This window comes from Esox lucius, chromosome 15 (assembly GCF_011004845.1).
Source record: "Esox lucius isolate fEsoLuc1 chromosome 15, fEsoLuc1.pri, whole genome shotgun sequence".
Classification (NCBI taxonomy): Eukaryota; Metazoa; Chordata; class Actinopteri; order Esociformes; family Esocidae; genus Esox; species Esox lucius.
The window spans coordinates 30,376,993-30,404,100 of NC_047583.1; the positions used below are offsets into that span (position 1 = coordinate 30,376,993).

General features: G+C 38.5%; 1 protein-coding gene across 3 annotated transcripts in view; it reads left to right on the plus strand.

Moving 5' to 3' along the window:
* Nucleotides 1-27,108, plus strand: part of LOC105027150 (leucine-rich repeat and fibronectin type-III domain-containing protein 2) — a 303,655-nt gene continuing 276,547 nt past the window's right edge. For 2 of the 3 annotated variants that reach the window (XM_020053803.2, XM_010899095.3), the window contains exon 1: nt 1-566. The gene's annotated coding sequence lies outside the window, so the exon portion shown is untranslated. Of the gene's footprint in view, nt 567-9,994; nt 10,258-27,108 lie in introns of all 3 variants that reach the window. The other variant, XM_020053804.2, reaches the window with a different exon arrangement.

Sequence of the window (27,108 nt, forward strand, 5' to 3'; positions counted from 1 at the left end):
TTTGCGTCCAGGGTCGGGTTTTCCGCGCTTGCACATCTACTGTACTTGTTTCCTTACTACTATACATTTAATATGCAAGCAACACGGGATTGCCTGATTGTTTTTCTTCATTTCAATCCTGACCTGGATGTGTCCCGCAACAAATTATTATTTTAAAACGACATTGTATTTTGTTTTAGAGGCACGAATTAGTTAACAGTGTGAAGGTGAAGAAATGCACGCGGATAATTCTACGGTAGGCTACTGTTGTAGCACTTGCATAATCAACATAAATATGTGCATGCGGAGCTCCAACTAAGCTATTTTCAAACCAACTTGACGAGGAAACTATACAAGCACGATATGCTGTATTGCTATCGTAACCGCTTGACTTACAGATGAAGCAGGTTACCGGTGTTTCATTTTTCGGAAGACTAGTGAATGGAAAGGATGCAGCTTTTTAGTTCGTTTTGCAGTTTGTCTCTTGGAATTAGAAGAGGATACCCTGGAAAGAAAGGGTACTGGGGTAAACGACGATGAGAATATAGAATTTGATAGCGCACAATGGATACGTATCTGACTGTAAGGTAAGGGATGGCTATTTTAATATATTTTTTTCTGTTGTCGAGAATCATTCTAAGATATAGGCTACAGCCCGAGTGCAGTGTTTAAAGGGCGGCCATTATACATTAAATGCCAAGTTTTACAATACAATATGAATTGTATGATTTTCCAATGTAGGCATGCTGTCTTTAAAGCGGTTAACACAGGTTAGGATAAAGAAGTAAACGAACTTGAGTGATTCATTTTGTGTGATTTATTGTATGGGGCGCGCAACTCAGTATTTCTTTTATTGCTTTAGCTGCAACAGTCTCACAGTTCTGTTAGCTACGGCTAGTTGGAAAAGGCGCTTTAGGTGAGAAATCGAAGCAGCTTAGAGTAGCCTACTTAATGACGACATACTATACATACCATAGCCTTATACTGCAATACGTTTCATAGTCCAAGAGACAATCACGGGACACTCAGTTTTGCATAATTTTATTTAGCTAAACAAATTTCACAACTGCTGCACAGGTTTACCAGAAAGTAGCCCAACTCAACCAACGGAGCTTCTTTATTTAAAACTGTCTCAGACCTAGATCAATTTCAAAGTTCTGCAGTGTTGTGGAGGTTTTGAATGGCTAATTCAACCAGAGGGCAGTGACACGCGAGTAAATGTGAACAGTAACCTAATGTACAGATTTTACGTGAACTAAAATTCAGATTTAAGGTGCAAATTATGGGCAAGCACGTCCATTGCCTTGTGGGTTTGTTAAACATAACCACCCTAACATAATGACACGAATAAAAGATTGTTCTACGTTTTTATGGAGAGAGGCAGGGGAGAGAAGAGTGAGTTTTTGTGCGTCATGTATATGTGGGCTATAGCCTATTATTAGAAAAAAGGCACCGGCCTCCCAGTGTCATGACACCTTAAACTTCATGCTGCTGATTGCAGCTGCATGTTACCGATACTTGCGTGATCCCGACATCGTTTGTACCGAATTAAGATAACCGATGAAAATAACTGATGAAAGGCTGCATTTAGACAGGCAGCCTAGTTCTGATATTTTTTCCCAAACTGTCTTTTGACCATTAACATCAGCTGTTTCACTTCAGTTATTTTTCAGAGTTGGTCTGATGCGCACAAATACCAATTAGTAAAAAAATAAAATGAAATCTGAATTAATCTGCTTAATTTTGCCAAGAAACGTTTGGCCTAGGTAGCATCCCGTTGCCGCTTTCAGTCTGCACTCGCATGTAGGTTACAAATCAGCACCACAGACAGCGCACTAGGCGTCCGAGGTATAGTGGTACCTTGGTCAGCGGATTGACATTATTTTCAGAAAACTCAAGGAAAAGCTAAAGCTGTAATGAGCAGTAATTCATTTGATGTTCAGAGCCAAAAGGTATGGGAATGTTTAGATCTGTAATGGATGGCATTTTTCTTTCTCAACTTAATAACAGTGGATATGTATAGCTTAGATTGAATACAAATATATTTTCTAAACAAAGGAAACAATAATATTTTAGATGTTTGGTTTTGCTTGGAATGAAAGAAGACACATTTAGATCTCAAGTCCACAATGATGTGCTTAATATGAAGATGCATGCCTACAGAAAAATATTTTTTTGTGTTCTGAAGGCTTTTGCACATATCTGCAAAACCAATAAAGTTAATGAAAGTACCCCAGCGAGTGGGTGCATCTGGCATTCTTCCTTGAAGAAATAATTTGTTGCTGTCATGTTTTTTTTAATTTAGTTATTTTTCTCTATTTTGTCACACACACAGAGATATTAGAGAGGTTTCTGAACACTCAAACCCTACTATTGCCTATGATGTCAACATGTGACACTGATGTGGATACAATTATAGATACCTTCTTTGCATTGTAATCTTTTCCAGTACATGGTGGGTGCAAATACTTGAAATTAGTATACATGTTCCTAAAGGATTGGTGCTAACTATGAACATTTAGCACTATGTCACTGGAAGAGATATGGGTCTGGATTGGCTGACAATATGTCATTTATAGACAAACACAATCAGAGGAAGCATCACATGCTGGGTTGTGCCTAAATGTAGGCCAATGCTACTCCAGGGATAGTCTGGATCTATGCAGGAGGCAACCACGGAACATTCTTTTTTTGCATGGGAAACTAGAATGATAAAGAAAGATACAGGCATAAAGAGAGGGAGAGAGAGAAACAGACAAACTGAATAATGGAATGACTGATTGGCTGACAGACTAACAATGAGAAAGGGGACAACCACTACAGTACAGTTGAAGATGATTGAAGATGTATATGACAAGCCACTCTCTGTAATCATTTGCATGTGCTTTGTCCTGTTCTGTCTGTTTTATTTATGACATAGTGGTCCCAGATGGTAGCACAAATGGATTCCCATGAGAGTATGAAAAGGTGGTGAATAGGCAAAAATAGGAGGTAGGGAATCCTTGAAATAATGTCACAGTATGTTTAATGAAACAAACAATGTACAGTAGGCTACAACTTTTAATGCAAGGCATTCCAACAACTTAACTCTCTTAGGAGGTCGGTCATATTCCTGAAGATTACACAAAGATTCACTTCTAGGGCCTAATCTACAAAGTCTACATTTTCATGCTGAAGACAGGATTTCTGGCCACTTGTTGTAGCTCCAGAGTAGCACTGTCGAGCCAAAACGGGTCAGAAGGCCAGCATCCCGGAGCCGCCTCTTCAGTGTTGACGTTGAGGCTGGTGTTTTGCGGGTACTATATAATAAAGCTGCAAGTTGAGGACCTGTGAGGCGTCAGAGTCAAAAACATGACACTCGAATGTATTTGTCCTCTTGCTCAGTGGTGAATCAGGGGCCCCACCTCTTTATATTCTGGTTAGCACCAGTTTGTGCTGTTCTGTGAAGTGAGTAAACACATTCTTCAGTTTCTTGGCAATTTCTCACGTGGAATAGCCTTCTTTTCTCAGAACAAGAATAGACTGACAAGTTTCAGAAGAATTGTCTTTGTTTCTGGTCTTTTTGAGCCTGTATTGGAACCCACAAACACTGATGCTGAAGATCAGCACACATCAGAACTGAGTAACCTGACATTAAATAGTCAGTATGAATCTGATATTGTGATGTGAGTGATCCCTGACATCAGCAGCTAGTTGTTAGACTTCTTTGGCCTGCAGAGACTTAATAATGGTCCTGACTAATTATTCACTCATTTCCCAAATGATGTACAATGCCTTTAACCTGGAGACACCCTCTAAGAACTTTGGAGGTATATGACATGTTAGAACAGGGCCAGAGTTAAATCCTCCCCTTCTGTGTCTGTGGATTGGTAGGAGAACTTTGCATAACCTCGCAGCCTTAGAGATATTTCTGAGAAGCCACACCAGGCCTTGGGGCTTGCCTCATCTTGCCTGTTCATCTCATTTTCTGGCATTCAAAGAGCTGCTCTGCTTCCAGCCTTCAGAGATTAGAGAAATGTCCTCCAATGAGCTTAAACATTAACCTTGTCACCTACTACAGGGCATATTGGTTCTTGTGGGAATTCCAATGCAGATGTACAGTATGTGTAATTCAAGTTTGACGCATTTGCGGTGAATTGGAATTAGTAGTGTGGTGCCTTTCAAAAAATTTGAATGTCATGGAAAAGTTCATTTCTTTCCATAATTCAAATCAAAAGTTGACACCTTATTATATTCTAGATTCATTACACATCAAGTGAAACATTTCAAGCCTTTTTTTTTTTTTAAGCCTTTTCCATGATATTCTAATTTTTTTAGATGCACCTGTATACTGTGAAACAAAATAGTTAGACCATTAAAATGTGATTAGCAGTCAAGCAATACAACAAAGAGACAAAAGGACAGCAGTGGGACAGAAAACCATTGTGCCAAAATTAATTCTGTTAAGAGAATGGGGCGAAATCCAGAGTTTTTGAGCAGTCTAAGGCACTGCATCAGAGTGAAGCTGGGTTATTCTTACCCAGGAGTCTAGCAAAGGTCATCGCAAATTGACTAAGAACTGGTTTAATGCCTTGAAGCATCATTAGGTGAATAGCGTTCGCTTAAAAACTTTTTGCTTCTGGCTTTTTTGGGTGAGCATAGAAGTGTGAGTGTGAGACAGCTTGGCAGCATGCAATCAGGAGAACATTTGTCATAAATTTTTACTCTCTCGATAGTGGTTGTTGTGACGAGATGAGTTTAATAATAAATTGGAGAATTCCAAGAGATAAATCAAGTAGAAAGTGCCCCAATTTAAACATAATAGGCTGGTCAATCAATGCATGTATACAGTGTGTTTAGACAATATTATTTGTAATAATTTGGATATGTGACAGAGTGGCCTTGTAAAGAATGACCAGTGTGGAATTTTTTAGGGTAAATACATTTTTTAGGTCACTACCAATATTAAGCCAATAGTCAAACTTTATACCATAAAAAACTATGATATTAAATGTTTGTAGAGAACATATGCATTTATTAAATTTTCTACACAAAGAACTACACAATAACATGCTGGTGACAGTGTATGTTAAATGCTGTGATAGTCTGTGTCATCCAAGATAACGTAGTTCACAATCAAGATACTGTAGCATAGTTCACAATATAGCTGATTTCAGTTGAGTTTGTCATGTAGATGACAATGTTTTTCCCTTCCATTTCATTCACCATATATATATTTGTATTTACATAGTAGTTATCATGGCTTAGTTTGAAAATATAAAAGAAAATCCAAAGTATGTGGAATATTTTTTTGATACTCTTTAAAAAGGTTGGATTGCAGAATGTTTGAGCATGTCCTGATGGTAGGGAGGGCCAGCTCCCATTGCAGCTTTGTAAGCAAACACCAGGGTTTTGGAGTGGATTTAACGCGAAGCTAACTGAGTAGGGCAACATGGGAGGAGTTGGGAAGATTCAACATTAGGCAGGTTGCATCATTCTCTCTAAATCGCAACAGTTCATGTGAGATGAAGTGTTCAAGTGCTCCCAGTGTGAGGTATGATTGTATTCTACGAATGTAATAAAATATTAACCTACAGGAGGAAGTCACCGGATTGATGCTGAGAACAACAGTGTGCCATCAAGGGCCATGCCACGATTCTTGGTCCTTTGGCAGGGGGACGCTGTGTAATTTGCTAACACCACAGATGCAAGTGACAATTTCTAAAATCTATGTGGCAAAAACAGCCAAATATACACTACTGTTCAAATGTTTGGGGTCACTTAGAAATGTCCTTGTTTTTGAAAGAAGAGCACTTATTTTACAAAAATAACTTAATTAATCCGAAATAGTGTAGACATTGTTCATTTTTTAAACTATTATTGTTGCTGGAAACGTCTTATTTTCATTGGAATATCTACAATGGCGTACAGAGACCCATTATCAGCAACCATCAGTCCATCGTTCCAATGGCATGTTGTGTTTGCTAATGCATGTTCATCATTTTAAAAGGCAAATTGATCATTAGAAAACCCTTTTGCAGTTATGTTAGCACCGCTTAAAACTGTTTTGCTGATTGAAGAAGCAATAAAACTGGCCTTCTTTCGACTAGTTGAGAATCTGGATGATCAGCGTTTTGTGTGTTCAATTACAGGGTCTTCTGAAACTCATCAGTCTATTCTTGTTCTGAGATATAAGGCTATTCCGTGTGAGAAACTGAAAATCTCATACAACGATGTGTGCTACTCCCTTTACAGAACAGCGCAAACTTTCTCAATTGAAAGTGGAGTGGGAGACCCTGAAGCACAACTGAGCAAAAGGCCAAATACATTAGGGTATAGTTTGAAGAACAGATGCCTCACATTTTCTCAACTGGCAGCTTCATTATATAGTGAGGCGCCTATTTGCCAAGAGACTTGGTGTATAGAGAGAAGAGGAGAGGGCCAAAAATCGAGCCTTGGGGAACATCAAGATTTCGCATGTTAGACACTGATCCTTTCTACGTCATCTGGTAGGTGCGACTTGCCAGGAAGGAAGCAATCCAAGAGTGTACAGAGCCAGAGATGCCAAAAATCAATGTGTCGAAGGCTGTTGATAAAATATGGAGGACGACAACAGAGGGGAGATAGTTAGCTTGGGCATTGCAAAGAGCTTCTGTAACATATGGGAGAGCAATCTCATTGGAGAAACACATTTGAATCCTGACTGGTTAAGATTGTTTTGAGAGAGGTAAGAAGAGAGTTGGTTGGAGACAGGGTGCTTAAGTGCCTTGGAAAGGAAAGATGGGGGAAACAGGCCTGTAGTTTTCGACATCTGGGGGGGTCAATTAATCTGTTTCATAATAGGTAATTTACTGTTAGATTATACGTATATTCTGCTAATTGTCCTAATTAGATATATGCAGTGCTCCCTATAATTCGTGGCAGCATGGGGCAGCAGTTTCTAGAGTCAACACAAGATGGGGGCATTTGCTGTGGATTTCAAAAAGCAGCAGTATTTGTTTCTGGGTTCATGTTCTGTTCCTGGGTTCAAGTGAGAAAACAGTGTCATTCTTTCAGTTCTCACCACTATTCCTGAAGTAGCACCTCAGCTGTCTTCTCCATTGCTGTGGAGATATGCTGGAGCCCCACGGTTAGTGTTAAAAGTTTCACTCCAGAGAGCTAAAATGGAGAGCTCATTGTACCACAGCCGAGCGATAACATTCAGTCTCAGATGGGGACGGTTTCCTCTGTGGAGGAGCTGTTATTTAGAGAGAGGGTCGGTAGCTTATCTAGCAGCCGAAGAACAAGAAAAAAATCTCACTCCAAAAAGAGAAGGATTGAGTCACTTTCAGAATTTTGTCTGAACACATAAATCGCTGGCTGGCTGAACGTTTTCATACCAAAGAGAAAAGTCACATTTGTTATTCATGGATGTTTATGTTCAGACAGTGGAAAGCCAATGAACCAGGGACCAAAAGGTCAATTGATGTCACACTTGAAAGACTATACATTCATTTCTTTGGTGATAGGAGCTGCCCAAGGATTCTCTTGGATTTGGATGAAAATTAGATATTCCGCATGTCCTGCTGTGACAAAGCTGTTGGGGCCGTCAGTTTAAGCGGTGAACAGTTTTCTGTCTCGCTCTAGCCTGGGCTTCAGCAGCACATAGGTTTTGCAATGCTGTGTAGAATAAGTTATCGACAATCTGAAATAACCCAAGACAGGAATAAAATGTATTAATGAGTTAATGAAGTGACCTCTGAGAGGCATTTTGTGCCATATAGTGAAATGGGGCGCTGTTAGCTCGTGTCAAAGTCATGAAGTTGGGCATTTGGTTTTAACCTGCACTGGGTCACTCGTCTTAAATAACTGCTTTTGGTGGGTGATGTGATTTGGATGAGAGCAAAACGGTAACCCTAACCTCAAGAAGAGATGTATGGCTAATTTGGCAACCCTTTAATAATTAACTAGTTTGGCCATTATCTTTGCTGCAAGCTAATTCCTTGTGTTTAAAGCTAGTTCTTCTTTTTCAAAGGCATTTATCTGATGAAATTCCTGTCTATATTCACAGAAATCCGGACTATTCAATAGAAAGTGAGTTTCAACATTAGCTGAGAGAATTACATTTTTCATAGTTCTCCCTGTAATGGAAAAGCTCTCAGAGATAATTATTCTATGGTAAAGACTATAGATATCCAATGGGCTGTATCCTCATGGGGGCACAAGCAACAGTGCATTAATGAAGAGATCTCTGCTTGCTACACAGATAATTGTGCCATTTGGCAATACATTTATGTCTGGAGAGAAAGAACATTAACTTTTTATACATAAGCTCTAATGTTCACTCCATTGTAGAGATCACAAGGCATACTGTTCCATTAGTTTTTTTTTACATGTATGTGCTATCTCAATTTGATCACTTTTGTTGTCACTGTGTATTCAAATGAGCCTCATGATTTACATAATTCTCTTAAACCTACAGTTCTCTTTTTACCTGGTATTCAAATATAAAAAATGTATATTTAAATATATCAAAACCAATTTTCCATTATAAATTCTCATACATTTCAGTCACTGCTTGACAGTACATTTGTTATTGTGGCCAGTAGTTGAGTTTTAACATATCAACAATTCACCAGTGGTCCTGGACAGGTCTGTCTTGTCGATTCTGTTTTGTAGGTCAGGCACTGTTATTGTTAGCCAGGGAATGTGCTCTCCAACCAGCACAAGTTCCTGAAAATACTTCCTGGTTGAGCATGCAGTGTGATGAGAAGCACAATGGAATGGAGAGATGTGCATCAGAGGACAGATGTCTAAATCATCATCTCTCTCAAACCTGTGCTGGGATTTAAGCGCAATCTCCGGTGGGGAAAAGGAAATGTGACTTCAACATTTGATATGTTGTCTTGGTACAATTTTTTTATTGAATATATGGTCTTGCACATCATTTCATTCTGTTTGTCATTACATTTTACACAGCATCCCAACTTTTTTGGAAACTGGGCTGTAGTTGGAAACAAGAATAGTTGTGATATAAAACTAATGGTCTGAAATAAAAACTCAACAGCAACGTCATTTCCTGCCTGGTTGGAGTTGACTCACAGCTGGTCCTGTGAGATTATTTGCAGGCCAAAGATTGTAGGATGAGCTGTTACAGACATATAAATGCTATGATTTGACAGCACTTTCCAGAATTGGCTGTGAAACAGAAAACCACCCCTTTGCTCAGGGCAGGGATTTATAGAGGAGTTGCTTTGGCTTTTAGTGTCCTGTAGTGTCCTGTCACTGTCCTTTCTGAAGATTAATTTTTTGAAAATTGCAAGCGTTTAGGTGTCTCAATTATGCCCTTACTTTGCTTCATCCTGACAGCCAAGAGGGCTAAATAAGATATGATCCACTTTAACCTTAGGCAGCTCTTCTCAAAAAAGATCCTTAGGACCCATAAGGTTGCACATTTCATTGTTTCCCTTAGAACTACAGTTGATTCAAATTATCATCATCATGCTTTGCTATAAGAAGTCTAATTAAGGTGAATAAATATGTATTGCTATCTTACATTACAGATCTTACAAAACTATGTCTAATTTCTATCAGATTGAATTGGAGTAGCAGTGACCATTGTAGTTATTTTCAGTGGTAACAGCCTCCTTAAAAAAAGAGTGTTCACATTTAGATGTGGGCTAGCACCAAACATAGCCCAGGTCTAGCTGGCCCTGCTCTGGAGCAGGGTTAGCACCAACTTTTCAGGAGTAGCCCCAGAAACACAGTGACAAAATAACCGGTGTGAAAGAGGGTCAATAAGCATAGAACATTTGTTTTCCAATCACAGATGTGCGCTTTCACAAAATGTACAAATGTTTGTAACGCTCACTTTCACCAATAGCTACACACTCTTTATTGGTCCTTTAATTTAGCAAATATTTCTTGTTTCAGTATACAGGCATTATCTGAGCAAAGTGAAATTGGGACCTAGCCTTTTAAGTAAATCTAGGAAATATTTTGAAAGACAAAATGTCAAACTAATTCTTTGCCTCATGTTGTTATTTTAACATTGCAGGTTTTTTTCTGTCTGCAAGGAGGCTTTATCCAGCAACCGGCTTTGTTTACAAAATTGCAGCTCACATTAGGGGTGGGATTTATTGCTACCTAATGCCATCGAGAACCTTGATATATCTGTGGATGAGGCTGAATCATCCACAACAGACACCATTGACTTTTAAGCTCTTACAAACCGGGCAGTTTTGGAAACCTTAAATGTCCCCAAAGAAACTGGAAGAAGAGGTAGAGCCCATGGGGACCAAACAGACAACTCTCAATTATGTAAGTAGGCATGTACAGTAATAGCTATTTGGATAAGTCCCGTTCTGCAGGAATAGTATGAGGAAGTATTGAAATTATTACTACTATGGTACACTGGCACGATTTTGATACTGTTGGGAACGGCCATGTCTGTTATTTTCACTGACTGATAACATTCCGGAATGACGGCCTGTCTTTTAGACAATTAGCTAGATTTCATTTTATTAACACAATAGGACACATTTTGATGAATGTCTGTAAATTGTGCATTTTGCTAGCTAGTAAACTCCAATGAGGCCAGCACCGTAGTTCGGCTGTTTTGAAATAGCACTGCGCTGTTAGCTCAAGTGCAGAAGTTTACAGATATTGTGAGGCATTGTTTACGAAAAAAATAGTTTGGTTTCACTTGGAACATAACAATTGATACAATGCACAATTTTGACAAAAAAAATCCAGAACATATGTTGACCTATATCAATACACCATGGCCTTCCCATTTTAGAAAACCCAATGTATCACATTTTGAACGCTACATAGGTTGACCTGTTCAGTTACATTTTAGCTCAGAGAGAGACTGCAGGAAAAATCTGAAAAACTCAACTGAAATAATTTACAACAATTATTTCTATGAATTTGGATCATGCTAGGTAATCTGGAATTAGGCCCCAGGTTCAAAAATAGCGAACTTTTCCTTACTTTCATTAATCATGAGAGCATAACATGGAAAGTGTGTCAGAAAGAATTTAACATTTCTTCCTTGTAGAGATAAAATGTAAAACATTCCAGTGTCGTATTTGTCAATTTGCCCAACGTTTAGGAATGCAAGTGCAAATCCTTAGTCTAGGGGTAAACCTAAGCCCAGAACCAGTCTTAGCCTAAAGCTAAGATAGCCTGGGGCTAATAATATTGCAATGTGAAATCAGTTCAGTTTGTTAAAATATTACAATATTACTTAAAATTGTTTTTGTAAAAAGGAAATAAATTAAGATATAATGCGGTCTCGTGCACAACGATTTATGTTAATTTGAGTTTCTTTCTAGGTCTTCTGCACTGAGCAAGATTTATTTTTCGTCTAATAAAACTGAAAAGCCCAGCATACTTTTTTTTGTCTTATTGGTCATTTACAAAATTAAGACATTAAAATGACAACGGAACAGATGACATACTAGCAAATGTGACCTATTATAGGTTGCATTAAAAACAGACAATGTTATACAGTAACAGAGCAATATTTCAGAAATTGTTTGAGGTCAAACTATGCATTGATACGACAGAATTAGATTCTGGGCAAACTGTTCCTCGCGGGTGGAGGGTGACAGTTTTACCATATATCCCAAATGCAAATTTGCAGAATTGGGGGCCATAGGAGATCCTATAGCCATACCTTTTGTCTGAATGAAGATATCATTTTGGAACATGAAATAATTGTGTAAGTACCTTTTCAGCCAATGTGACCATGCATGCACTGCAGGATTGTTCAGTCGTCAGATTGTAAAAGAAAGTGTTCTGTGATTTGAGTTCCATCCATCTGAGATGTTAGTGACCCAGTCTCTCATTGAATAAAAAATGGGTACTGGAAGCAGATGCTGGTAGTTGGTCAGAAAGGAGTGGATGAAAGGCATTGCCCTCCCTCCTGCGTCGATCATAGTTGACAGGACCTCTTGCATCAGTGTTTCTCCAAAAGTAGACTTTGTCCTCAGTCTTGTCTTTTTCACCCCTGTTGAATTTCTTCACTTAACTCTATTTTATTTCAATGGACAAATGTCTTAGAGCTCTGGGTTAGTTTTCATCAATTCCTTACATTTTCAATCATCATTGACAGCTGTTTGCATAGCCGTGCCTTTCTCTTTAATTGTGTTATCCGTTTCTTTGTAGTTCTATTTCAACTAGTCAAAAATTAATGTCATTAAGTCAATAGAGAATTTGACTTAATGACATTAATTGTTAAGCATTTCTTATAAAGTATGACAGACATAATACATGTTGCTTACTTGCTCAACAATAAATATGGGTGAACCATCCCACCAATGTCCCTGGCAGTTAAGTATGTTTTTTGGGATAAGATTTCAAAGCTTGATTGATATCTCCTCAGTTGAACTCAGTCAAGGATTTCACAGACAGTAATAAACAGATAAATCTGTCTTTGGGTGTTTTAATGTAAGGAGAGCAAGAGAGACAGAAGAAAAGACAGAGAACCAATCTGTTCTTGTGTGTGGCCTGGTCACGTATGTCCCTTTAACTCCCAACCTGCTCAAGATTCATATCGTTTCCTGTATGATGACATGATCAAATCAGCTTATTTTAAGATCTCATATTAATACCTACGGATATTGATTAGGCCTTTTCCATGTGTGGCTGATCAGCAGCTGATTCATTTTAATAGAATTATAACACAGGGTTTACGTTAGCTGGCAAATGCCGACTCATGATAACAAAAACTACCAGCAAATGATAATATCAACAGCCAAAATGTCTTTTGGGAATGCCAAATTAATAAATAAATAGATTAATAGCATATTAAATAGGTTAATATTGTGTGACCCATATGATCTGTGGCCAAGAAAACAGGAAGCCTCATCTCGCTCTTATAGTAAGCCATTACTGAGTGTTTGGTCATGTGACTAAGCGTTGCGCCAGATTCAAAAGCCGCACACTCAGGCCCGGTGACACGAGGGGGCAAGAGGGGGCTCAGCCCACTCAGTAGAATTTTCTGCCCCCCAGTTTAAATACCCTATAGAAAATAGACATAAAAAAGATTAGCCCTCTCCCTATTTTTAACTTCCCCCTCAGTCACTTCTTTCTGGTGCTGGGCCTGCGCAGACACCCGAAGAAGATTCAGCATACAACTCCATAATGTCAAAGGCAAAGCAGACATCCCTAGGGCAGTTTGAAAAAGAAAAAAAAAACAAGGGTGTGAGGCCAGAAAGACCACAGAAAAGCATAGTTATTTGAAAAAGCATAGTTATTTGAAATAGCATTACTTACATTGCAAAACGTGTTTCAGTGTTTAATATGGAATGGGACAACATATGCTTTTGTTACTTCTAGACTAGATTACTGCAATGCTCTACTTTCTGGTTACCCTGACAAATCAATAAATAAACTTCAATTAGTGCTGCACACGGCTGCTAGAATCCTAACTCGAACAAAGAAAATGTGAACACATTACTCCTGTACCAGCCTCTTTACACTGGCTGCCTGTTAGGGTTAGGGATGATTTTAAGGTTTTATTGTTATAAATCAATACATGGACTTGCTCCTACTTAACTCGCTGAAATGATCCAGCCATAGATACCTACACGTAACCTACGATCGCAAGATGCAGGCCTTTTGTACCTATTTCTAAACAAACAGCCGGAGGCAGGGCCTTTTCTCATAGAGCTCCACTACTGTGGAATGATTTGCCAATTAAGGTTAGAGATTCAAACTCAGTGCAAACTTTCAAATGTCTACTGAAGACTCATCTCTAAAGCACTGCCTTTGATTAGGTGTAGCCTGGCCCAGGGGCGTGAAGGTGACCAGAAACACTTGATACTGTCCACTTTTGCTGTCTTGCCAGGTGGGCTCTCCAATGCCTCTCGGGTGCCGAGTCACTGGCTTGTTGTCTCTCTGTTGCGCACTTGTGCAATTGGGCTGTACTCTGCTGGCCATACTCGGCCCTCACTCAGGGTGGTTGCGGTTGGTGGGTATCCCTTTGGTTGATACTTGGCAATGTGGGTGGATTCATTTCCTGCCTGTTGGGCCAGATAGGGCCACAGTGTTGCCGGACCCCCCTGTCTCAGTCCCAATGTCTTACGCTGCGATATCATTGTGCTGGGGGAGTAGGGTCAGTTCTCCTTCTCCACTAAGTTCTCCTTCTCCGCTATAAATCCTTGTTGATATGAGGAATGCATTTTCTGAATTTTCCCAGTCTCCTCCCGTTTTGAACCTAGGAGGACATGAGGTCCTGGCCCACACTTGCGGAGTACCTGGCTTGAAAGACCCGTTGCTGTCCCTGTCCAAAGTCCTCCTGGTTGTGTTGTAGATCAAGACGATACCTGACGATTTCAGCTGCCACTGTGCTGACACCTCCCCCTCCCCCGTGTTTTCCCCTTCCTTGTCCATCTGGTTATGTTTCCGACCTGGACTAAGTTTAAATAGACTCTAGACTCAACCCACATGCATTTATTAATTACCACAGCCAGAAGAGGACCTTCCTCTTCCTAAGTTTCTTCCTAAATTTTGGCATTCTTAGGGAGTTTTTCCTAGCCGCTAAAATTCAACACTACTGTTGTTTGCTCCTTGGGGTTTAAGGCCAGGTGTTTTGTAAAAGCACTTTGTGACAACTGCTGATGTAAAAAGGGCTTTATAAATACATTTGATTGATTGATTGACATATATTTATAGCCATACATTTTAATGCACATTATCTAATTAAATATGGTTAGAAATTACAACATTTGACTTTCAATATTAGTCAACTTATTTTACACATGCTTGAGTGTTTTTTTTTCTTTTGGTCGATCAGAGTTGATGCAAAAAATAAGCGACAGAAACACATTTGTCTATTAAATAATAGCCTAATTTTGCAAAATTAGGCTACATTATGGTGCATTGCAAAATAATTCTAAACTAGATTTAAACATACTGAAATTTAGAAGCAAAAGAGTTTCAGTAAATGATATGTGCCTATAACTTTCCAGAGAGCTGTCATACGCTCTGACATCCTATAAAAACGAACACATTCGCATGGTAGGCTATTTGTCGTGATGTTTCTAATATTGGCTTCAAAATCCCTTATTCAGACTGAAGATATGCTTTTGGAATCAAAATATTGTGCAAAAAGATTGACTATTCAAATATTGCGATCTGGTTCAATTTTTTTCGATCAGGCAATTATGTAACAATTGCAACAGCCCTGAGTGTAGCCTGTATGCTCAGTTTGCAAAAACTGTGAAGAGTTTATTCTACAGACTAGTGTAAATAATAAAAAAATAATGGATCATAGAGTTTGTGTTTTAGTGCTGTTTAAATGTAGGCTATTTTATGGCTATTTAAAACATGTCCGGTAGCTGTTCTATATGGCCAGAATTCTCGCATTGTAATCCCGATTATGACCGTCAAAAAAGGGTATTGTGTAAACTCTGTTATAACACATTGTAATCCAAGTCTTAACATAACCCTGTATTAATGTGTTGCAGAGATGGGGACAAGTCACACATGGTCTACAAGTCCAAGCAAGTCTCAAGTCTTATAACCATCAAGTCTCGAGTCAAGTCTCAAGTCACAGTTCAGATAAATCAAGCAAGTCAAGTCAAGTCCTTATAAGTTTCAAGTCAAGTCAAGTCCTTATGAGTTTCAAGTCAAGTCAAGTCACAGTAGTAAAGAAATGAACACACACACACTGTCCTCTGTTTCTGACGTGCGCTTGGTGCGCAGCTCGATTTCAAAATCAAATATTTTTCTCCTCCGCGGTACAATTTTTTGGGGGGACGAAGCGGAGGGATCTTAAATCAGCCTGAAGGGGTTTTATTCACTATAACAACCGCCTCGCTATACCTTATCCCGCTTATTACATGGCTACCTACCAAATAAATCAATAATTTGACACAAAATATTGATTTCAAAAGGAATTTATTGATTTAAAAACGATGGTATTGCTTCCTCTAAAGAAAATAGTCCGTTCCGTCTCTGGTTAGAATCCTGCTGTGTCCATAGCAACGCGCTGTTTTTAATGGCAACGGTCTGTTATCAAGAAATAATACGCATTCTGCACTGGAATTCAGCCAATCCATGTAATAAGGGCTAATAATAACCTTATAACCTTCGCACATTTAATACAGACATTATGGCCTACGTGTAATAATATACATGCCCGCTCATTTTAAGATGCCTATTAACATTAAAATTCAGGCTATGCCACTGTTATAGTCAAATTCCCTTACATCTATTTGCCAGATGTATTCTGTAATGATAATGGTCACATTTCTAACAAGAAAAAATAAAATAAAATATGCAACCAAGGCCAAATTATGACAAACAAAAGATTCATTAATTACTTAATCGTTATAGATCTTATAGTGAAACTGAGATTACTTTCTTACCTTTCCTTGTGGTTCTTAAAATGACGAATGAAATTTGACGTTGTTGCATATTTTGCATCTGGCAAATCTTTTTTTATTCACACGGTCCAGTTCAAAGTATCCAAACGATACTATTTGTGGAGCTCGACTAACGTTACTGTCTGCCATGTTTGGCGCGGTTTGAATTGTGCAGCGTTAAAGGCACATACGCTGATTGGTGCTGCTGATGTCACAACATATAAAAATAATGTTATTGCTGTTTGTTTATTATTAGTTCAAGTCATTGTCGAGTCTTCCACTTCAAGTCAAGTCTCAAGTAACTTGTTCTCAAGTCAAAGTCAAGTCAAGTAATTTTCATACTTTAATCAAGCAAGTCACAAGTCCTGAAAATTGTGACTTGAGTCAAGTCATGTGACTCGAGTCCCCCACCTCTGATGTGTTGTGTGTCATAAACTACATTAGCAAGAAGTGTTCTAGCATGAAAGGGTCTTTAACAAGACTCTGGTCTACAGTTACTGTAAAACACTGTTTTCCATACAGCATGGTAGAATGGACACCATTACCTGCATTACAACTATTTTGTAGCAATGGAAATAATAATATGATGAATTTAACTTAGGTTCTGCCCTGGGACCTGAGGCAAATTAACTGTCTCTCAAGGGCTCATTTACTGAATAGATCATACAGGCCTGATTTCAGAGATTAAGTGGCATCCAATAATGGCTCTAGTGTGTGTGTGTGTGTGTGTGTGTGTGTGTGTCCTTCTGTTCCCCTATATGTGTGTGTTTGTTTGTGTGTGTGTTTCAGAGACATAGAGAGTATTAGCTAGCAATCCTCTGGCTTCAGACTTTTCATAAGGAGTTGGTATCTGATATAATAATCATCATCATAGTAACAGTAATAATAATACATTTTATTTGGCTTTCATGACACTCAAGCCCTACATGAAAATGCATACTATTTCCCCGTCCTGATGGTGGCATAATAACTAGGAGGTGTCCTGTCTGGGTTTGGGCTTGAGGACGGTGCTCCCAGGGGGATAAGTAAGCCTCAACCTAAACCTATTCATAGATTATTGCAGTGTTAAATTTAGGAACTGACACAGGGGCTGCACACTCCCTGCCATGTCCGAGTGGTTGGGGAGGTGGTGTAGTAGCCCAAAATCCAGAACAGAGTGACAGAGTGACCATAGTCTCTCTCCACGATAATATAGTGGTTTAAAACTCATAGTGGTCCAGAGACACTGTGGCCCTGCCAGATATTATTCCCCTGTCCTGAGAGCGACATGGTAACTGGGAGGCATCCTTCCCCCAGGTCTGGGCTAGTTTTACCACCAGGTTAAACTTAAGCATAGATCATTTCAGTTTTGAAACTAGGGACTAGCTGGACACTCCCTGCCACGTCCGAGGTGTTGGAGGGGGTAGTCTAGTCGAGATGCTTGCAAGGTCAGCCTGAGTTGGAATATTTTTTTGAGTTGAGATTTTGTTTCAGCTGAGTGCCCTTGACCTGATCCAGTATATTGGATAGTATGGGAACATTAGAAATGGGATGGAAAAAGTTCATATCTTTGGGGTCTGCATTTTTGACAATCGGTATTATGGCAGTAATCTTAAGAGTAGGAGATACAGTATCAGTGGTGTGTAGGGTTTTAATTGTGCAAGTATACAGCACATGAAAGAATTAAGAGACCACTGCACCTTTTTCTTTCCTTTCCAAAAAAGTCAAAAATGTTTTAGTGAGGAACAGAAGGGTTGAAATTAAGATACTTTTTTGGAAAGGACAGAAAAAGGTCCAGTGGTGTCTCAGTTCCAGAGCTGTATAGTTGTGAGTGCATCAGACATCCTGTATGCATTAAGTGGGACAAGATTGAAAGGGGCCCCAGGTGATTAAAACGACTATGTGATAGATAGTAGTATTTTTGACTCACTTTACATCCTCAGCTGTTTATAATCAGCTGCTTGTATCTTTGGTTTTTGGGGCTTAAATATATAACACTTTCATTAAATACAGTTGAAAAGCCCTTCAAAAGTTTGGGCTCACTTAGAAATGTCTTTTTTTTTCATGAAAACATACATGAAATCAGTTGAATAAGAAATATAGCAAACTAAATAGGAAATATAGTAATTACTAAGGTTAGAAATTACGTCCTTAAAACTTTGCTTTTGTCAAATAATCCTCCATTTGCAGCAATTACAGCCTTGCAGGACTTGGCATTCTATTTCTAGAGATTTTACCCCAAGCTTCCTGAAGCATCTCCCACAAGTTGGATTGGCTTATTATGCACTTCTTACGGTCAAGCTGCTCCCACATCAGATGAGTAGGGTTGAGATCCGGTGACTGTGCTGGCCACTCCATTATAGACAGAATACCAGCTGACTGCTTCTTCCCTTAATAGTTCTTGCATAGTTTGGAAATGTGCTTTGGGTCATTGTCCTGCTGTAAGAGGAAATTGGGTATGGCATGGTGTTGCAAAATGGAGTGATAGCCTTCCTTATTCAAGGAAGAGGCCTTCATTCTTCTTTTTCCGTGTACAAATTTCCCACTTTACAACCACCAACACATCCCCAGACCATCACATTGCCTCCACCACACTTGACAAATGGTGTCAAGCACCCCTCAAGCATCTTTTTATTTGGTTTGCGTCTAACAAATATTCTTCTTTGTGATCCGAACGCCTTAAAATATGTCTGTCCATAACACTTTTTTCCAATCTTTCTCAGTCCATTGGACTGTTCGATTACAGTCCAATGTCTGGCCAGTAATCGAACCCACAATTGCTGATGCTCCAGATACTTTTCAATGGTAATATCTATCCATCTCAAGTTTTGCCACTGAAACCACATTTTACAAACCGTTTGTGTTTAGATTTGTACTTTAAGTAGAGAAAATCCAACTTTTTAAACAAATCCAGTTAAGTGATTATTCAATAATTATTTATTATTCCATCTGAAAGAAAAACTGGAATCTCTCTGAATCAAGCAGGTAAAATGCTAAGTTAGGAATGGCAGCAGTGTTACCAATACCCCTAATTGAAAAGCAGAGGGAGCTGCACAGGTGCAGATGTTGTGCTACAGCACAAAAAAAATATGGGGATAATGACTGCATATGGTTTGGAGGTAATCTCATTACCTTTTCCCAGGTGTTAATGAGATGCAGATTGGAAATCACTCGTCCCTACAGCCCAGTTGGGCTGTTGGGCTTCGCTTTAAAAGATTTGGTTTGGGTTTAAAAAAAAGGCAAGCTAATACAGCAACACTGTTTACCGTTATGGATTATGTAAATATTTTCAATGAATACAAAACAATAAACATTTTGTATGTGAACAGAATGGATGGCCAAGGTTTTGAATTATGTCCAAAATCTTCGTTGTTCTATTTTTTTGCACTTTCCAATGCCAGTCAATGAACTTCCACTACTTCTGAGGTGGGTGGGGGTACATGAAAGTGGTGTGAAACTGATCACTACCTAAATCCCTAAGACTAAAGGAACATTGATTTTCCAATGGATAACAAGGCTTGGCAGAATTTGGTGCAAACTAATATTCTGTGGCTTTGTCCAATGGTCACTTATCCCAGTTGTGGACTTCCATTCAAAATGCTAATGCTCTTGTGCATTTCTTCAATGGTCTTCAGTGATACACACCAACCTTTGTGTACTTACAATCAATTAGATGATTTCTAAATCCAAATTTTATTTTACTTTAAATGTATTTCCATGTTTGCAAATGTTTTGAACCCAGTAACACTACTACACTATTTCAAGGGGTAGTGTAAAAGGATAAGATGACACCTAAGGTCAAATCAAACAATTTATTTTATATAGAGCATTATCCAAACAAACTACTTTAGTACCTTCTCATTTTTGTACTGTACATGTCTAGTATAATATACTCCTGCCTATATTTTTCTCAGGGAAGACAAAACATTGAGTGCAGTCAGTGAGTACCTGAAGTTCATGAGGGAGACTGATACCATGTACCTGGAAGCACTTAGGCCCAGCGTTTGAAGCAAGATTAATTACTCTTGTGTTACTTATTCACTGCTGTCAAACTCATTCCATGGAGGACCGAGTGTTTGCAGGATTTTACTCCTAGAATGTCTGTGTTCGAATATTAAGGTCACTAATTAGTTAGGAACTCTCCTAACCTGATTTTCTAGGTCACCAATTAACAAGAGAAAAAAAAAATGCCAACAAGGCCCTATATGGAAGGATTTTGAAACCAATGATTTACATGAAGATGAGCTATAAAGCAGTTGAATTGGCCCAGAGTTTATTTTCTTAACAATGCTTCTTAACTGTATTTTGAAAGTTATGAGTGTTATACCTAAGAAGACACATTGCAGACTGTGCTATAGGTTTGTAATAATGTAATCAATCCAAAGGGAAATGAGGAAAGAAATACTGTAATTCTTACAGTACATCAGAACCTATTCCTCAGTCATTTCCTCAGTAGTAGCCGGTAGAAGATCAGACGTGCATTAGGCAGCAGGGCTAGAAAGTAGATGGGGACGTTACTGCTTTTATGATTAAAAGGTCTCGATTTTCCTGTGCTTCATTGTCAAAGCAATACACAACCCCAATTAATTTTGGAAAAATCCCCCAAAAAAAGCAATGTGCGACAAACAATATTTCCAAGCGACTAATATTAATATTATTATTGTGGCAACCCTGCTCCGACCTACCATGGTTTGCCTGCACTCTTCTTCGCTCCCATGTTTCAGACCTACATAAAACATTTGCCTTTTTTAGGCTTAGTGTTTCTTGAGTAATGAAAATTATGGCACCTCAGATGAAGTCAGACAAAATCGCCTCGTTATTGTTTAGCTTCAGCTCTGCTGTGTTACGAGGTTTAGTTACAAACTCTTTTTAATACTTTTCATTGGTTAAATATTTGTAAAATCCACCGATAGACATGAAGGGTGACCAATAACGTTGATTTATGAAAAAAATAAAAATATGAACATTCTGACATTTGAGGTTTCCGCCCGACAGTGACAATATAATAATAAATAATAATAAAGCTTCTTAGTCAGAACATTGGGTTATATATCTATCTTACTCTGGGGACATTAGGTGTTATGCATCTGTTTCCAAAATGTTAAGTAATTACCTCCAATATTCCATTAGAGTCAGTAAATAGTGTTTCTTTATATTATAACTATAACTAGGCTATCCTTAATAAAGCCAAAATAATTTTTTGGACAAAAAGGTTAATGGTTCTGTTAGAAATCAGCCGTTCGAATATTGGTAAAAAAGAGTGTGTTACCCGGTCATCAAGGAAGAGAGTAATTCAATTATTCATTGCATCAATTGATCTGTTGTTCATGATGTTACAGACCCGATCTTACTCAGTCTTACAAACTCATCTCAAAGAAACATCCTCTGCTTTATAGACAGTGTCGTACCTCTACTTTATAGACACTGCAACCTAGAATACACATCAATGTACTGTAAGCACATTGGCAGATTACTGCCACGCTTTGACTGAACGTGGCTTCCTGTGTACGAATAAACAGATGTTCTTTTGTTATCTAAACTAAACAAGCATACATGTATACCCTTCTACACTCCCCCTATCACACGTTAGAAAAAAACATTCCATGTTTGATAAATCATTAAAAGTACAAGGCCAATAAAAATGTAAAGGCCCATACACTTATGTTACAAATGATTAAGACGAAACAACAAAAAAGAGTATCTGACCAATGAGGTATTATTGTACCTCAAATGCAAATGAATGTAAACAAGACAATCCCCACACCCCACCCTGAAATATAACTCAATAATGACAGGCATCCCTCCCCCACCTCAGATTATAAGGGTCGAGAAACATATTGACATCATCAGGCTACTATCAGCCTGTTTATAGTCAATATCAGGCCACTGATAGTAGCCTGTTGATGTCAATATGTTTCTCGACCCTTATAATCTGAGGTGGGGGAGGGATTGATGCCTGTCATTAGTGTTCAGCAGAAAATCAGACCCAACATAACATTAAACATGATTAAACATTCCCCCAAAGTCCAACAATAATAAATAAATAAAAACTTGTCTGTATCATGATCCATGCTACAATATCATACAAAAGACTCATGCATATCCTATTATACAGGTAACGTCTTTTACAGGTACTAGGGAAGGATTCACTATCCAAACATACCAGGATAGCCATCATAATGTTGATGATTAGGCATCATCACAAAATACGCCAAAGTCCATTATGGGATTGTCATCGTACAGTTTCCCACCGGTCTTGTGAGAAACAAACCTTCATACATATGAAGTCACCATATCAGTTCAATTAGGAAAATCGTTGATTATATTTCTTTGTCTTGTATCAGTGCTATAAAGGTCCAATCTCAGTTATTGCAGTCAGTGTGATGTAGATCCAGCAAATTGCCTGGTTTTCCTAACAAGTCAGTGTAGGTGTGTATGTTAACTACTCTCCACTTTTGGTCCATGAACAGAGTCTTTAAACAAACAAGTCAGGGTAGAATCTTTAATGAGCATGAGTCCAAAATGTTGATCTTCCATAGTTCTCCCATGATTACAAAGTTAACACAGTCTTTTATGCCAGGACACATAGGAAGTGGTCAGTGTTCATAGCCAACCATTACACAGACTATTATAAGAAAAGTTTATCCTGGTGTGGTATATATCAACTTATGACCCAAGGGTCTATGCAGAGATTCCTATGACAGTCACATACACAGTTCCTAGCAGGTGGTATGGACCGGGTGTGTGGGACCCATCAGTAATGGGGCATCACATTTCCTACCTAGTGTCCTTTCTTATAGAGAGAATTAGTACTCTCATACATTGTGTCAAGCTTAATTTAATTACTTTTCATGCCCATTATCTATCAGTGTCTAGTGGAATTGAGTTTCCAACACTTCACTAATTCGTTCACTGTGTCTTCCACTGTCTTGGGACCATGTGACCTTTCCAGTAAACTGGCACGTGGTACTCCTTCAGGACTCAGATGGATTTTCCTCTCATCTCGCTGTCGATGTTTGTGAAGCCTAGTGATCTGACCCTGGCATCGTTCTGCCATGTGTATGGTCAGGAAGATTTGAAACAGATTTGGCTAGTGTGGTTGTAGAAATCCTTCTTGAACATGTTGCTGGTACTCACACACTCTGGTACTCACACAGACACTCAGACTGTGTCCATTCTGTGATGTGATGTATCATCAGAAAAGGGGTTTTGATATCCCGATCTGTTGAACTTATAACTGCAAAACATCGATTAGTGTTCTTCCATCTGACCTTCATCCACTGGGTATTGTTCCATCAAAACTTGTGGATCTCAGAAGTTCCATCATTAGAGTAAAGCTTACACCCTATTAAGACAAGTTTCTATAATTGTCTATGTCAAATTTCCTTGTCCATCCAGAACTGGCTTTGGTTGGTGTTTGATTCCTTGTACAATATTTATGCCCTATATCTATGAGCAGTGGAATAAGATTGTCAGATATGACTGCTTAGACAAATCAAAATGGTTAGATCTATTCTATTCAACCATTAATATGTTAGACCTTTAAAATCCATTAATGAGTATCAGGCATCAGTTTTAAAACATTATATACTTTAAAAAGTATTCTCAGTTATCACTGGTAAACACAAACAAAAATAAACTATATTATTTAACCTGTTCAGCATTTAAAATAAGTAATCTAATTTTATTGTGGGGAATAAACTCGCTTTGACTGTTTAGTAGGCTATGACCTATTATTACTTATCTGAGCTCTCAAAAAGCATTCAGTTGTATTCTCCCACTCGGAGGTCGGAACTTTCCCAATTCCAGTTGCTCATGAACGCACTTTCCAAAACAGAGAGGTTTGATTCAGTAAGCACTAAATAAGTCTGATATCTATCAATAGCTAGCTAGCTAGCTTGCTTACCTGCATGTAGTCCGTTCTTGTGGTTGTTCTCAGTTGCGAACTACAAACAAACTTACAAACAAAGGAATTAGCAATATCAGGCTGTATGGCAGGGGTGTCAAACCAGTTCCACAGAGGGTTCCTAGCTTAGACCTAAACAACCAAGTGAGGATAGAAACTAATCAATTAGTGACCTAATTAATCAATCAAGTACAAGGTGAGAGTGAAAACCTGCAGACACTTGCCTCTCCATGGAAACGTTTTGACACCTGTGCCGTAGGGCATACAATGATTTTTGGGGCTTCACAGCCAGAGGCCATGGCTGTCGTGGCCATTGTGAAATTCCTACACTGGCAACAACAACATATGATCACCTAATTGAAATGGCTCCTTGAAAACCACACTTATTTGTTTGCACAGTGGAACTTTTCAGATCAAAAGAGATTCATAAGGAAAAACTTTATTTTACATTCATATAATTTGACCATGCCAGATTATTGTTCTGAACAGGTTAATTGTTCAGTTGTATTTCCTTTACGTTAATAAATAAAAATCAGTTGTTGCTGTGTGTAGTATATACTGTACACTACCACTCAAGTTTGGCGTCGCTTAGAAATGTCCTTGTTTTTGTGGACAGAAAAGGCATATTTTTTGTCCACTGCAATAACATAAAATTGGTCAAAAATACAGTGTATACATTGTTAATGTTGTAAATGACTATTGCAGCTAGAAATGGCTGATTTTCAATGGAATATCAACATAGTTGTATAATGGCCCATTATCAGCAACCAGTACTCATGCGTTCAAAAGGCACGTTCTTTTTGCTAATCCAAGTTCATCATTGTAAAAGGCTACTTGATCATTAGAAAACCCTTGCAACTATGTTAGCGCCCCTGAAAACTGTTGTGCTGATAAAAGAAGCAATAAAACTCTCCTTTATACTAGTTCAGTATCTTGAGCATCAGCGTTTGTTGGTTCAATTACAGGCTCAAAATGGTCATGAACAACAAACTTTATTCTGAAACTTATACACATCTTTCTTGTTCTGAGAAATTAAGGCTATTTCATGTGAGAAATTGCCAAGAAACTGAAGGTCTTGTACAACAATTTGTAGTAGGGCAACAAAAACCAGTACCGCGATAACTGGACCTATTTACCTCAATAACAATATATATTGTTATCAAGGTACATCTTAATGTTACACTAATTTAGTTAGCAGAATGTCTAAACTGCATTGGAATATGGCACAATTGTAATCAGCCATTCTTTAACACAAAGTTATTGCGATATATATTTTTAGAGGTAATTGTGTCCACTTATCGCAATACAGATTTTTTTGATATCTCCCAGCCCTAGTGTGTAGTATTCCCTTCACAGGACAGCACAAACTGGCTTTTACCAGAATAGAAAGATGAGTGGGTGGTCCCGGTGCACAACTGAGCAAGAGGACAAATAGATTTATACATTAGTGTTTAGTTGGAGAAATACACCTCACAGGTCCTCAACTGTTAGTTTCATTAAATAGTACCCGCAACACACCTGACTCAACGTCAACAGTGAAGGGGCGACCCCGGAAGGTTGGCCTTCAAGGCAGAGTTCTTCCTCTGTCCATTGTCTGTGTTCTTTTGCCCATCTTAATCTTTTCTTTTTATTGGCCAATTTGAGATATGGCTTTTCTTTGACACTGTGCCTAGATGTAATCACAGTAATCACAACTCTCTGCTAAAAAATTTAATCATGTTGAATAAAATTATAACATTTGGTCACACCTGATACAATCTAATGTACTCTTCTGCAAGTACACAAAACATTTTTGCACAATTGTTCAATCAGCAATCAATTAATATTCATGCATATAAGATAATTTAGTATTTGTATAAGTTAGTATTTGCAAGAATGGACCAAGCAAGAGTAAGGGAAGATGAGTTCAGTCACATCCTTGCATGGTAGGCCTGCAGAGCCAGTGAAATCCAATTCCATCTTCCCCTCATTTGGAGCACGGACACCTATTAGTATTACCCTTATTTGAGTTCCTTATCACTATTTAAATGTTCTTCCTATCCTTGTGTATCTTATCCGTCATTATTTGGTTCATGTACCATTGTAGTGTTTGTTTCTGTTCTTGTGTGAAGTTTTTGTTTCTTCTTTTGTTTTTGAAAGCTGTTCGTTCTCTCTTTGCCTGAGTCCTGCATCAACCCTGCAGGAAGGGGACTTGAAGAGAAGCTATTTATTTGCAAGCTATATTAGTTCTGGCACGGTTTACTGCTATAGGTGGTTTATGACTGCTAGGGGTGGAAGGGACAGCTCATTCATTTTCAGTGGAGCCTTGGCGCTGATCATTTTATCTAGGCGGACACGTCGGCAGTGCATGGAAAATAGAAATCTGTGTTGGCTAGCTTTTGTCAGTGGGGAACAACATGGATAATGCCAGCAACATGGGCTTTCAGTTTATCCTACAACACCCTCAATGCATAACCAAATGTAATAGCTTAACAGCATAATATACATAAAAGATCACTGCAATAACACAGCAAAACAAAGATGCTAGCCTGCGAACCCTGTTACCCCAAATCTAACTAGCTAACGTCATTAGCAGCAATAGCCTATTTGTTAGTTGTACTGTGTCCAAACATGACTAACAACAAAAATTATATTAAAAATTTTAAAGGGATAATTCGACTTCCATATTTGGGTGAATGAACACTTCCCTTGAGTTGTTCTTGAAAGGCCATGTAGTCATTTTTCACAACAAGCCATTATTCAACTCTGTCCCAGTCTGGAATTTGCTTTGTCCAAATTCATGAATTAAGACTGTTCGTCCCGAGCAACAAAAGCTGCATTGCAAGCAGAAAACTACTCCAAAACACTTTCAGATAAGACTAGTGGTGTTTACCTCAAATAACCTATCAGTGTTGTTTTCCTCAAAGT